The sequence below is a fragment of the Bombina bombina genome, chromosome 12 (assembly GCF_027579735.1).
Source record: "Bombina bombina isolate aBomBom1 chromosome 12, aBomBom1.pri, whole genome shotgun sequence".
Classification (NCBI taxonomy): Eukaryota; Metazoa; Chordata; class Amphibia; order Anura; family Bombinatoridae; genus Bombina; species Bombina bombina.
Window position 1 is genome coordinate 60,751,732 of NC_069510.1, and position 14,513 is coordinate 60,766,244.

Genomic DNA, 14,513 nt, shown 5'->3' on the forward strand with positions numbered 1-14,513 from the left:
AACGAGACCGAAGTTACAACTAGCTGGAACCTCAGGTAAGAAAAAAAGTTACTAAATTTCTCCCAAACATAATTTTCCATGCTGAAACTGTTAGACTGCAAAGGAAATAAACACCTGACTCATGACAAATATATACAATATATATTTAAAAATATAAAGTGCCAAACATAGCTGAGAGTGTCTTAAAAAAAGATATACACTTACCTGAAGACACCCATCCACGTATAGCAGACAGCCAAACCAGTACTGAAACTTATCAGCAGAGGTAATGGTAGAGGAGTATAATGTCAATCTGTAAAAGGGAGGTGGCAGATGAATTCCCACGACCAAATTTACAGAGAGCCTTAGAATAGATTTCCCATAGCTGAAAACATGGCCTCATTAGGCAAATACTCCCTTCACATCCCTCAGACAAACACTGTACTTTGAGAGGAACTGGGCTTCAAAATGCTTCTTCACAGAAGAAATCAAGCACGACTTGCTTCACCAACCTCCAACGAAGGCAAAGTTTGTAAAACTTAAGTATGAGTGAGGTTGGAGGTGTATTTATAGGCATTTTGAGGTTTGGGAAACTTTGCCCCCTCCAGGTAGGAATGTATATCCCATACGCCACTAGCTCATGGACTCTTGCCACTTACATGAAAGAAAACAAATTATGCTTACCTGATAATTTCAATTCCATCGAGGGGACGAGAGTCCACGGCTTCATTCATTACTGTTGGGAATTAAGAAACTGGCCACCAGGAGGAGGCAAAGACACCCCAGCCAAAGGCTTAAATACCTCCCCCACTTCCCTCATCCCCCAGTCATTCTGCCAAGGGAAGAAGGAACAGTAGGAGAAATATCAGGGTATAAAGGGTGCCAGAAGATCAATAAATTTAGGTCCGAACACTGGAGATACGGGCGGGAGCCGTGGACTCTCCTCCCCTCGATGGATATGAAATTATCAGGTAAGCATAATGTATGTTTTCCATCTAAAGGGGAGGAGAGGCCACGGTTTCATTCATTACTGTTGGAAACATATACCCAAGCTCTAGAGGACACTGAATGAAACCGGGAGGGCAAAAGGCGGACCCTAATCTGAGGGCACCACAGCCTGCAAAACCTCTCCCCCAAAAACAGCTTCCGCAGAAGCAAAAATGTCAAATTTGTAAGACTTTGTAAAAAAGTGTGTAAGGAGGACCAGGTAGCCGCCTTACAAATTTGTTGAATATAGGCCTCTCATTCTTGAAGGCCCAAGACAAAGCCACAGCTCTAGTTGAATGAGCCGTGATCCTCTGAGGAGGCTTATGTCCTGCTGTCTCATAAGCCAAGCAAATCAAGCTCCTCAACCAAAAAGACAAAGTAGCAGCAGAGGCCCTTTGCCCCTTGCGCTTCCCAGAATACACCACAAAAAGATGTAGACTGCCTGAAATCCTTTGTAGCCTGAAGATAGAACTTCATAACCTGGATGTGGTTCGTGCCTTGAAGTAACCTCTCCTTAGAAGAAGGGTTAGGACACAAAGGAACGAACAACTATTTCCTGATTGATGTTACCGTTAGACACCATCTTGGGGAGAAACCCCAACCCAGTGTAAAATACAGCCTTATCCGCATGAAACACCAGATAAGGAGGATCACATTGCAAGGCAGCTAGTTCAGATACTCTGCATGCCGATTCAATAGTCAACAGGAAGAGAACCTTCCAAGACAGAATCTTAATGTCTATGGAATGCACAGGTTCAAACGGAAACCTCTGCAAAACCTTAAGGACTAAGTTTAAGCTCCAAGGTGGAGCCGACTGTCTAAAGACAGTTCAGATTCAAGACAGAGCCTGAACAAAAGAATGTCAGGGAGCTCAACAAGTCTCCTATGCAACAAAACTGATGTCAAAATCTGTCCCTTTAAGGAACTGGCGGCAAAACCCTTCTCCAAACCATCTTGGAGAAAGGACAGAATCCTGGATACCTTCCCCTTATGCCAAGGATATCCATGCTTCTCACACCAGGACAAGTAAGTCCTCCACACCTTATGGTAGATGAGACGAGTGACTGGCTTCCTTGCCTGAATTAGCGTATCAATCAAACTTTCTGAAAAGCCTCTCTTGGCTAAGACTAGGCGTTCAATATCCACGCAGTCAGCCTCTGAGAATCTAGATTGCGATGTTGAAAAGGGCCCTGCGACAGGGTAACCTCCACGGCGGAGAGGATGACATCCCCACCAGATCCGCAAACCACACCCTCCGCGGCCACGAAGGAGCAATCAGAATGGCTGGGGCCCACTCCTGTTTAATGCGTGCCACTACGCGAGGTAGAAGTGGTAACGGTGGAAAAATGTAAGCTAGGCTAAATCCCCAAGGAACTACTAAGGCATATATAAGCTCCGCCTGGGGATCCCTGGACCTCGATCCATATTGAGGTAGCTTGCAATTGAGTCTGAATGCCATGAGATCTCTATCATCCTGGCACCCCAAACAGCTCCCCATCCTGTCAGACTGGCGTCTGTGGTCACATTCTCCCAGGACGGTCGCAAGAAAGATGTTCCCATGGACAGTTGCTCCGGACAAATCCACCAAGAGAGGGAGTTCTGAATCTGAGCATCCATGGATATCAGCTTTGATAGATCTGAATGATCGCCGTTCCACCGTCTCAACATGCAAAATTGAAGAGGTCTGAGATGGAACCTGGCGAATGGGATGACATCTATGCTCGACACCATGCAACCTATCACTTCCATACATTGAGTCACCGATGGGTTTGTGGAGGACTGAAGGGCAAGACAGGTGGACGCAAGCTTCCTGCGCCGCAAATCCGTGAGAAATATCTTCATGGACATAGAGTCTATTATCGTGCCCAGGAACTCCAACCTGTTACTGGGAACCAGGGAACTCTTTCCTGAGTTGATCTTCCAACCGTGAGATTGGAGCAGAAGAAGAGCCCTCAAATGATCCTCTGCGAGGCCGAGCGACGGCGCCCGAACTAGTATGTCGTCCAGGTAAGGCGCCACTGCAATGTCCCTGGATCTGGCCACTGAACCTTTGCGAAGACTCTCTGGGCCATCACCAGACCAAAAGGAAGGGCCTCAAACTGGAAGTGTTGGTCGAGAAATACAAATCTTAGGAGCCTGAAGTGGTCCCTGTGGATTGGCACATGAAGGTAGGCGTCCATCAAGTCTATAGTCGTCATAAACTGTCCCTCTTGAACTAGGGGCAGAATAGATCTGATCGTTTCCATTTTGAACGATGGAACACTCAGAAACTTGTTTAAACACTTTAGGTCCAGAATCGGGCGGAACGTGCCCTCCTTTGGAACCACAAAAAGGTTGGAATAGTACCCTAGACCCCTTTCTGCTATGGGTACTGGTACGATAACCCAGAGAGAGGCGAGATCCCTCACACACTCTAGAAAGGCCTCTCTCTTCTCTGGTTTTGAAGACAGGTTGGACAGGAGGAATCTGCCCTCGGGCAGATGGGATCTGAACCCTATCCTGTAACCCTGGGAGACCACCTCTAGAACCCAAGGGTCCTGAACGTCCTGCAACCATGCATCTGAGAATAGAGATATTCTGCCCCCTAATTGATCCGGAGACCGGTCGGGGCCGCCCCTTCATGCCGATTTAGTCTCTGTGGGCTTCTTGCTCTGCTTAGACTTATTCCAAAATTGAGCAGGCTTCCAAGATCCCTTGAACAGGTCCGCTTTGGCGGCGGTTTGCTGGCGCTGGGCCTTATCCGCACAAAAGGGCCCTATGGTAGGAAGGCTCCCTTGTCTCCAATAACCGTGGTTATAATCGAATCCAATCCTGGACCAAACAGGATCTTTCCTTGAAAAGGCAGGGACAACAGCCTCGCCTTAGAGGTCATGCCCGCAGACCAAGATTTTAGCCTGCGTGCTAAAACAGAAAAACCTGACACCTTAGCATTCAGGCGAATAATTTGCATATTGGCATCACAGATGAAAGAATTGACGATCTTCAGCGCCTTAAGCTTCTCCTGTATCACAATACAATACAAAATATTGTGAGAGAGGTGCGTCAAATGCACCCCCAATGAGGCAAAATAATAAAACAATATAAAACAATACAAAATTGTGAATCAATAATCAATGCACATATATTATCCAATGTTCATATGTAAATGTGAAAAAAGTCCAAAGGTTGTCCTTCGACAGCGGAACATTGTATAACAGGCAGGCACCTCTCTCAACAAGGATGGAACAAAAGATATATGGAGTCCTATAAGACAAAAAAAAAAAAAAAAAAGAGGCGCCATTGGTGCAATAACTCAAGAAAATCAGGTGGAGCAATAACGTGTGATAGCAATTAGATACTCACAAACGGAGATGCACATCCAGTGCAATATAACACGAACCGAACCAGAAGCTGTGACATCACTGAAGACGAGCCCCTTTGCGGCCCAGCTGCCCTGTTGGATCTATTGAGTCAGCCGAGCGGCTCTGAAGTCTCGGTTTGTGTTATACTGGATGTGCATCTCCGTTTGTGAGTACCTAATTGCTATCACACGTTATTGCTCCACCTGATTTTCTTGAGTTATTGCACCAAGGGCGCCTCTTATTTTTTGTCTTATAGGACTCATATCTTTTTCTCCTGTATCATGTCGATGGATGTCTCCCCCTCAATTATTTCACACAGGGATTCACACCAATATGTTGCAGCTCCAGCAACTGCCGCTGCTGGCTGAAAAACAAACCCTGTGTGCTGAAACATCTTTCTCAACATGTTTTACAGCTTTTAATCCATGGGCTCTTTAAACGACAAACTATCCTCAAGGGGAATAGTCGTCCGCTTTGCGATCGTAGAGATAGCCCCATCCACATTAGGGATGGTCCCCCACAGCTCAAGCGGAGAGTCCGGGACGGGGAACAGTTTTTTTGTTTTTTTTTTAAAAGGAAGAAGGGGACTGAGGTACTACCCTGTCATCGTATATCTTGTCAAGCTTAGGAATTGCAGGTTCCTCCAGGATCTTAGGTTCCAGAACCTCCAGAGTAGCAAGCACCTGCCGAAGCAGAAAGCGCAAATTCTCCATCCTAAACCTATAACCAGGCTCCTCCACCGCCGGAGGTTTAAATGACAGAGTCCGACCGTATAGAGCCTCTGGATGTTCCATCGGCGAGGACAAACCCTGAGCCGGACCGCTATGATAAACCCTACGCTTGCGCTTAGCAGAACGTGGTAAGGCATGGATCACTTTGAAACCGCTGATTCCAGTTGGTCCGCAAAGTCTGACCGCCAACGAATCTCTCACAAAAGGAGTAACGGTTGGACCCCGCGGCGCTGCATGTGCAATCGGAGATTAATGTAGGGAACGCACCTCCCGGGACGAAGAACCCTCCGTTTACATTTAGATGTTGTAACTTTATCAAGGCATGTGGAACATAGTTGAGCAAGCTGATCGACCAGAACCTCCTCACACTAAAAACACAGGAATGAGAGTTTATTAAGGAAGGAGAGCCTTCTAACACGTCAGAGTCCTCCATCTTTTGCGCGCTTGGTTAGACTAACTTTATTTAGTAAAAAGGCACCTTTATACCACCAATGGCCGGGGCACTCACCACCTCCTAGGACCCGGTCTACAGAAACCGCTACGTCTCTTGCGCCACAGATCAACAGGAAGGATAGATAGCCACACCCAGACACATGGAATGCCTGGCAGGACTGCCCCTGTAGACGAAGACAAAGAATAACTGGAGAAGTAGAGAAACTGGGAGGGATATTTCAATGTTCTGTTTGGGGGTGTCCATAAGGATAAGTATTTCCCATAAATAATTTATGTTTTTCGTGGACCTTTACTGCCATTAGAAGAAAATCTAGTGTACAATGTCTCTTTAATATGCCTGATAGTGATGCAAGATATAGGTTAAATGTGTAAGTGCTTCTGTAAGTTTGCCGTTTCTGGGGCATATGTACAAATGCTGCACTTCTATGCCTGCGGCAAGTGTTTAACATTGTAACAAAGTTTCAAAGTAAACACTTGCTTGAAAAATGTAATCACACAATCATCGATTTGATAACCTGATTTCATGACCAGGATCAGATCATGGGGAGCTGCCTACAATGCTAGGCAGGCGCTCCAGCCCGATGTCCTATTAAACAAAAGGAGGAGGCTGCAGGTCGCGCAAATAGGTAGGATGGTCCATGCCGTCCCTAACGGCATTAAAGCAGAGAGCTGTTAGGCATGAAGAGGTTAAAGTACAAAGCCTTCTCATAGAATGTACATTCTGTTAGAAACGGTTTGCATCATACAAACTACCTCAACGTCTCTGAACAGACACTGTTGAAATGCAGGTGCACTGGGCATGTCCAGCACATATTACTATTTAAGGAGCACATGTCTAACTTTTACTAGAATCCATTTTTGTTAATACAAGTAGATTGAAAAAAAGCTTCTTTATAAATTGAAAATGTACTTATGCACATTTCTATTTGGAGTACTATGTCCAATTGAAAGCTGTACTTTTCTACACCTGGGAAAGGAATGGGGGACAAATATACAGTTTTTAAAAAAAAAAAAAAAAAAAAAAAAAATTAAACCATCAACAAAAGACACTATACCCAGAAAATTATCACAACAGGAGTGAGCAGCGAGATTGAAGAGTGGGCCTTTCAAAGTTTATATATATTAAGATTCAGACAATCAACAATATTTGGTGTGAGAGGAGAGGAGTTGTGCATTTTGGGGATTTTCATATAAAAAACAAAATTATGCTTACCTGATCATTTTCTTTTCTTCTGACAGGAAGAGTCCACAGCTACATTCATTACTTTGGGAAATACAGAACCTGGTCACCAGGAAAAGGCAAAGACACCCCAGCCAAAAGGCTTAAATACCTACCCCACTTCCCTCATCTCCCGGTCATTCTGCCAAGGGAACAAGGAACAGTAGGAGAAATATCAAGGTGAAAAAAGGTGCCAGAAGAACAACAAAAAAATCACAGCCGCCTCATAGATAAAAACACGGGCGGGAGATGTGGACTCTTCCTGTCAGAAGAAAAGAAAATTATCAGGTAAGCATTATTTAGGTTTTTCTTCTTAAACAGGAAGAGTCCACAGCTGCATTCATTACTTTTGGGAAAACAATACACTGGTTATAATTTTATGCGCTTATGTTCTGAATCAAACCAATTTTCTTAATGTACTGAATAGTTACTAGTGTTATATTGATTATTATCTATGTTCACCACTATGATGGTATAAAGGAAATTTATTTAGAGATTAAAAAACCTTTAAAAAAGTGATAAAAACTATTTAAAAGGTTTGGATGTGAGAATTCTAAAAACCTCTAAAATTGGATGAATATTAAATGAGAAATCAAATAAAAAGACATAAAAAGATAATAAAATGATAATAAAATATGATAAATAACAGAATTTATGTTTACCTGATAAATTACTTTCTCCAACGGTGTGTCCGGTCCACGGCGTCATCCTTACTTGTGGGATATTCTCTTCCCCAACAGGAAATGGCAAAGAGCCCAGCAAAGCTGGTCACATGATCCCTCCTAGGCTCCGCCTACCCCAGTCATTCGACCGACGTTAAGGAGGAATATTTGCATAGGAGAAACCATATGGTACCGTGGTGACTGTAGTTAAAGAAAATAAATTATCAGACCTGATTAAAAAAACCAGGGCGGGCCGTGGACCGGACACACCGTTGGAGAAAGTAATTTATCAGGTAAACATAAATTCTGTTTTCTCCAACATAGGTGTGTCCGGTCCACGGCGTCATCCTTACTTGTGGGAACCAATACCAAAGCTTTAGGACACGGATGAAGGGAGGGAGCAAATCAGGTCACCTAAATGGAAGGCACCACGGTTTGCAAAACCTTTCTCCCAAAAATAGCCTCAGAAGAAGCAAAAGTATCAAACTTGTAAAATTTGGTAAAAGTGTGCAGTGAAGACCAAGTCGCTGCCCTACATATCTGATCAACAGAAGCCTCGTTCTTGAAGGCCCATGTGGAAGCCACAGCCCTAGTGGAATGAGCTGTGATTCTTTCGGGAGGCTGCCGTCCGGCAGTCTCGTAAGCCAATCTGATGATGCTTTTAATCCAAAAAGAGAGAGAGGTAGAAGTTGCTTTTTGACCTCTCCTTTTACCGGAATAAACAACAAACAAGGAAGATGTTTGTCTAAGATCCTTTGTAGCATCTAAATAGAATTTTAGAGCGCGAACAACATCCAAATTGTGCAACAAACGTTCCTTCTTTGAAACTGGTTTCGGACACAGAGAAGGTACGATAATCTCCTGGTTAATGTTTTTGTTAGAAACAACTTTTGGAAGAAACCCAGGTTTAGTACGTAAAACCACCTTATCTGCATGGAACACCAGATAAGGAGGAGAACACTGCAGAGCAGATAATTCTGAAACTCTTCTAGCAGAAGAAATTGCAACTAAAAACAAAACTTTCCAAGATAATAACTTAATATCAACGGAATGTAAGGGTTCAAACGGAACCCCCTGAAGAACTGAAAGAACTAAATTGAGACTCCAAGGAGGAGTCAAAGGTTTGTAAACAGGCTTAATTCTAACCAGAGCCTGAACAAAGGCTTGAACATCTGGCACAGCTGCCAGCTTTTTGTGAAGTAACACAGACAAGGCAGAAATCTGTCCCTTCAGGGAACTTGCAGATAATCCTTTTTCCAATCCTTCTTGAAGGAAGGATAGAATCTTAGGAATCTTAACCTTGTCCCAAGGGAATCCTTTAGATTCACACCAACAGATATATTTTTTCCAAATTTTGTGGTAAATCTTTCTAGTTACAGGCTTTCTGGCCTGAACAAGAGTATCGATAACAGAATCTGAGAACCCTCGCTTCGATAAGATCAAGCGTTCAATCTCCAAGCAGTCAGCTGGAGTGAAACCAGGTTCGGATGTTCGAACGGACCCTGAACAAGAAGGTCTCGTCTCAAAGGTAGCTTCCAAGGTGGAGCCGATGACATATTCACCAGATCTGCATACCAAGTCCTGCGTGCCCACGCAGGAGCTATCAAGATCACCGACGCCCTCTCCTGATTGATCCTGGCTACCAGCCTGGGGATGAGAGGAAACGGCGGGAACACATAAGCTAGTTTGAAGGTCCAAGGTGCTACTAGTGCATCCACTAGAGCCGCCTTGGGATCCCTGGATCTGGACCCGTAGCAAGGAACTTTGAAGTTCTGACGAGAGGCCATCAGATCCATGTCTGGAATGCCCCACAGCCGAGTGACTTGGGCAAAGATTTCCGGATGGAGTTCCCACTCCCCCGGATGCAATGTCTGACGACTCAGAAAATCCGCTTCCCAATTTTCCACTCCTGGGATGTGGATAGCGGACAGGTGGCAGGAGTGAGACTCCGCCCATAGAATGATTTTGGTCACTTCTTCCATCGCTAGGGAACTCCTTGTTCCCCCCTGATGGTTGATGTACGCAACAGTTGTCATGTTGTCTGATTGAAACCGTATGAACTTGGCCCTCGCTAGCTGAGGCCAAGCCTTGAGAGCATTGAATATCGCTCTCAGTTCCAGAATATTTATCGGTAGAAGAGATTCTTCCCGAGACCAAAGACCCTGAGCTTTCAGGGATCCCCAGACCGCGCCCCAGCCCATCAGACTGGCGTCGGTCGTGACAATGACCCACTCTGGTCTGCGGAAGGTCATCCCTTGTGACAGGTTGTCCAGGGACAGCCACCAACGGAGTGAGTCTCTGGTCCTCTGATTTACTTGTATCTTCGGAGACAAGTCTGTATAATCCCCATTCCACTGACTGAGCATGCACAGTTGTAATGGTCTTAGATGAATGCGCACAAAAGGAACTATGTCCATTGCCGCTACCATCAACCCGATCACTTCCATGCACTGAGCTATGGAAGGAAGAGGAACGGAATGAAGTATCCGACAAGAGTCTAGAAGCTTTGTTTTTCTGGCCTCTGTCAGAAATATCCTCATTTCTAAGGAGTCTATTATTGTTCCCAAGAAGGGAACCCTTGTTGACGGAGATAGAGAACTCTTTTCCACGTTCACTTTCCATCCGTGAGATCTGAGAAAGGCCAGGACTATGTCCGTGTGAGCCTTTGCTTGAGGAAGGGACGACGCTTGGATCAGAATGTCGTCCAAGTAAGGTACTACAGCAATGCCCCTTGGTCTTAGCACAGCTAGAAGGGACCCTAGTACCTTTGTGAAAATCCTTGGAGCAGTGGCTAATCCGAAAGGAAGCGCCACAAACTGGTAATGCTTGTCCAGGAATGCGAACCTTAGGAACCGATGATGTTCCTTGTGGATAGGAATATGTAGATACGCATCCTTTAAATCCACCGTGGTCATGAATTGACCTTCCTGGATGGAAGGAAGAATAGTTCGAATGGTTTCCATCTTGAACGATGGAACCTTGAGAAACTTGTTTAAGATCTTGAGATCTAAGATTGGTCTGAACGTTCCCTCTTTTTTGGGAACTATGAACAGATTGGAGTAGAACCCCATCCCTTGTTCTCTTAATGGAACAGGATGAATCACTCCCATTTTTAACAGGTCTTCTACACAATGTAAGAATGCCTGTCTTTTTATGTGGTCTGAAGACAACTGAGACCTGTGGAACCTCCCCCTTGGGGGAAGCCCCTTGAATTCCAGAAGATAACCTTGGGAGACTATTTCTAGCGCCCAAGGATCCAGAACATCTCTTGCCCAAGCCTGAGCGAAGAGAGAGAGTCTGCCCCTCACCAGATCCGGTCCCGGATCGGGGGCCAACATTTCATGCTGTCTTGGTAGCAGTGGCAGGTTTCTTGGCCTGCTTTCCCTTGTTCCAGCCTTGCATTGGTCTCCAAGCTGGCTTGGCTTGAGAAGTATTACCCTCTTGCTTAGAGGACGTAGCACTTTGGGCTGGTCCGTTTCTACGAAAGGGACGAAAATTAGGTTTATTTTTTGCCTTGAAAGGCCGATCCTGAGGAAGGGCGTGGCCCTTACCCCCAGTGATATCAGAGATAATCTCTTTCAAGTCAGGGCCAAACAGCGTTTTCCCCTTGAAAGGAATGTTAAGCAATTTGTTCTTGGAAGACGCATCAGCCGACCAAGATTTCAACCAAAGCGCTCTGCGCGCCACAATAGCAAACCCAGAATTCTTAGCCGCTAACCTAGCCAATTGCAAAGTGGCGTCTAGGGTAAAAGAATTAGCCAATTTGAGAGCATTGATTCTGTCCATAATCTCCTCATAAGGAGGAGAATCACTATCGACCGCCTTTATCAGCTCATCGAACCAGAAACATGCGGCTGTAGCGACAGGGACAACGCATGAAATTGGTTGTAGAAGGTAACCCTGCTGAACAAACATCTTTTTAAGCAAACCTAATTTTTTATCCATAGGATCTTTGAAAGCACAACTATCCTCTATGGGTATAGTGGTGCGTTTGTTTAAAGTGGAAACCGCTCCCTCGACCTTGGGGACTGTCTGCCATAAGTCCTTTCTGGGGTCGACCATAGGAAACAATTTTTTAAATATGGGGGGAGGGACGAAAGGAATACCGGGCCTTTCCCATTCTTTATTAACAATGTCCGCCACCCGCTTGGGTATAGGAAAAGCTTCTGGGAGCCCCGGCACCTCTAGGAACTTGTCCATTTTACATAGTTTCTCTGGGATGACCAACTTGTCACAATCATCCAGAGTGGATAATACCTCCTTAAGCAGAATGCGGAGATGTTCCAACTTAAATTTAAATGTAATCACATCAGGTTCAGCTTGTTGAGAAATGTTCCCTGAATCAGTAATTTCTCCCTCAGACAAAACCTCCCTGGCCCCATCAGACTGGGTTAGGGGCCCTTCAGAAACATTATTATCAGCGTCGTCATGCTCTTCAGTATCTAAAACAGAGCAGTCGCGCTTACGCTGATAAGTGTTCATTTTGGCTAAAATGTTTTTGACAGAATTATCCATTACAGCCGTTAATTGTTGCATAGTAAGGAGTATTGGCGCGCTAGATGTACTAGGGGCCTCCTGAGTGGGCAAGACTCGTGTAGACGAAGGAGGGAATGATGCAGTACCATGCTTACTCCCCTCACTTGAGGAATCATCTTGGGCATCATTGTCATTGTCACATAAATCACATTTATTTAAATGAATAGGAATTCTGGCTTCCCCACATTCAGAACACAGTCTATCTGGTAGTTCAGACATGTTAAACAGGCATAAACTTGATAACAAAGTACAAAAAACGTTTTAAAATAAAACCGTTACTGTCACTTTAAATTTTAAACTGAACACACTTTATTACTGCAATTGCGAAAAAACATGAAGGAATTGTTCAAAATTCACCAAATTTTCACCACAGTGTCTTAAAGCCTTAAAAGTATTGCACACCAAATTTGGAAGCTTTAACCCTTAAAATAACGGAACCGGAGCCGTTTTGAACTTTAACCCCTTTACAGTCCCTGGTATCTGCTTTGCTGAGACCCAACCAAGCCCAAAGGGGAATACGATACCAAATGACGCCTTCAGAAAGTCTTTTCTAAGTATCAGAGCTCCTCTCACATGCGACTGCATGCCATGCCTCTCAAAAACAAGTGCGCAACACCGGCGCGAAAATGAGGCTCTGCCTATGCTTTGGGAAAGCCCCTAAAGAATAAGGTGTCTAAAACAGTGCCTGCCGATATTATTATATCAAAATACCCAAATAAAATGATTCCTCAAGGCTAAATATGTGTTAATAATGAATCGATTTAGCCCAGAAAAAGTCTACAGTCTTAATAAGCCCTTGTGAAGCCCTTATTTACGATCGTAATAAACATGGCTTACCGGATCCCATAGGGAAAATGACAGCTTCCAGCATTACATCGTCTTGTTAGAATGTGTCATACCTCAAGCAGCAAGAGACTGCTCACTGTTCCCCCAACTGAAGTTAATTGCTCTCAACAGTCCTGTGTGGAACAGCCATGGATTTTAGTGACGGTTGCTAAAATCATTTTCCTCATACAAACAGAAATCTTCATCTCTTTTCTGTTTCTGAGTAAATAGTACATACCAGCACTATTTCAAAATAACAAACTCTTGATTGAATAATAAAAACTACAATTAAACACTAAAAAACTCTAAGCCATCTCCGTGGAGATGTTGCCTGTACAACGGCAAAGAGAATGACTGGGGTAGGCGGAGCCTAGGAGGGATCATGTGACCAGCTTTGCTGGGCTCTTTGCCATTTCCTGTTGGGGAAGAGAATATCCCACAAGTAAGGATGACGCCGTGGACCGGACACACCTATGTTGGAGAAAAATAATTAATTTGTGTATACCAAAAGTCCATAGATGTAATCACAGTCAATGGATGGGATTTTGTAATGTTATAGTCCCCGACCACACTTAGACTTAGAATAAATAGTCTTTAGAAGTTCTGTTAGGATTAAAACAGTACCTTGAATATTCAGGCAGAAAATTTCTTATATTCTGTAGATGTTCTTGGATTGGTGAGAGATAATGTTCAAATGAACCATAGAAGAAGCATAGAAAAAACAATTCTATTTTGATTGCAGTGCCACTGAAGTGCCGCCTGTTCCCATCCAGCAATCCCACTGGTCTCGGCTCAGATGTGGTTACATGAAATGAAAGAAAAGACAGGCGCACAGGGCACAATTCAAGTGTCACTTTTGGGAAAACAATACCCAAGCTAGAAGACACTGAATTCAAACAACGGGTGGGTACAAATTGCGGCCCCTTCGAAAGACACCACAGCCTGAAATTACCCGACACCCTATAAAAATACAGACGACACGGGTGAAAACCCGAAACCCAGGTAACTAACTGCACATTAGTTACACCGCCAGCAAAGCCAAGCTAGAGACCACTTAGTCATCGAGCACAAACAGCCTCAGAGGAGTCAGCCCTGCGGCTCCCGACTCCCATGAAAGGTACCCGGCAGAAAGATAAGGACCGCTACCTGCCCCCAAAAGGGAGTACCGATACCCAGAAGAAACCCAAAGGATCATTCCACAAGGCTCAACAAATATAGTGTTGTCTTATGATAGTAGCGCCCAGGGAGACGAACTCCCTAGAAACACAAGGACCTAATTAAAAAAAAAAAAAAAAAAAAAAAAAAGGAAGAAGGATCCATACACAGTGTAACATCCCAAAAGAGACTCGAGGGACACCCTCATATCCCTGACCCAGTATCATACTATAAGGTACTCCAGACCGAAACCTGCAGGCTAGGCAGAGACAGCAGAAATAGGATAACTATCCCAGCAGTTAGTAAGAAGCTCTCCAAGAGAACACCAAACCTTCTAAACAGGAACTTTTAATGACCAGCTTCCAGGTAGGAAAGCTGACAGGCTGACAGCCATCGTGAAACCCAAACCACAGAAAAAGCTTTAAAGCCTGCTAGCACACGTTCAAAATGCAAATAGCTGTAGCTGGTTTCCAACTGCAAACCTTCCAAAAACTCAACAACAGCCCTACGAATACCGGCTCCAAGGAGCGTCCCCTCCCAGCACCAGACGCCAGTAGAAAAGAGGAGGGCATCAAAAGTCCTCCCACCAAAGGGGAGGACCGACTCTGGAAGAAAATGGTCAACA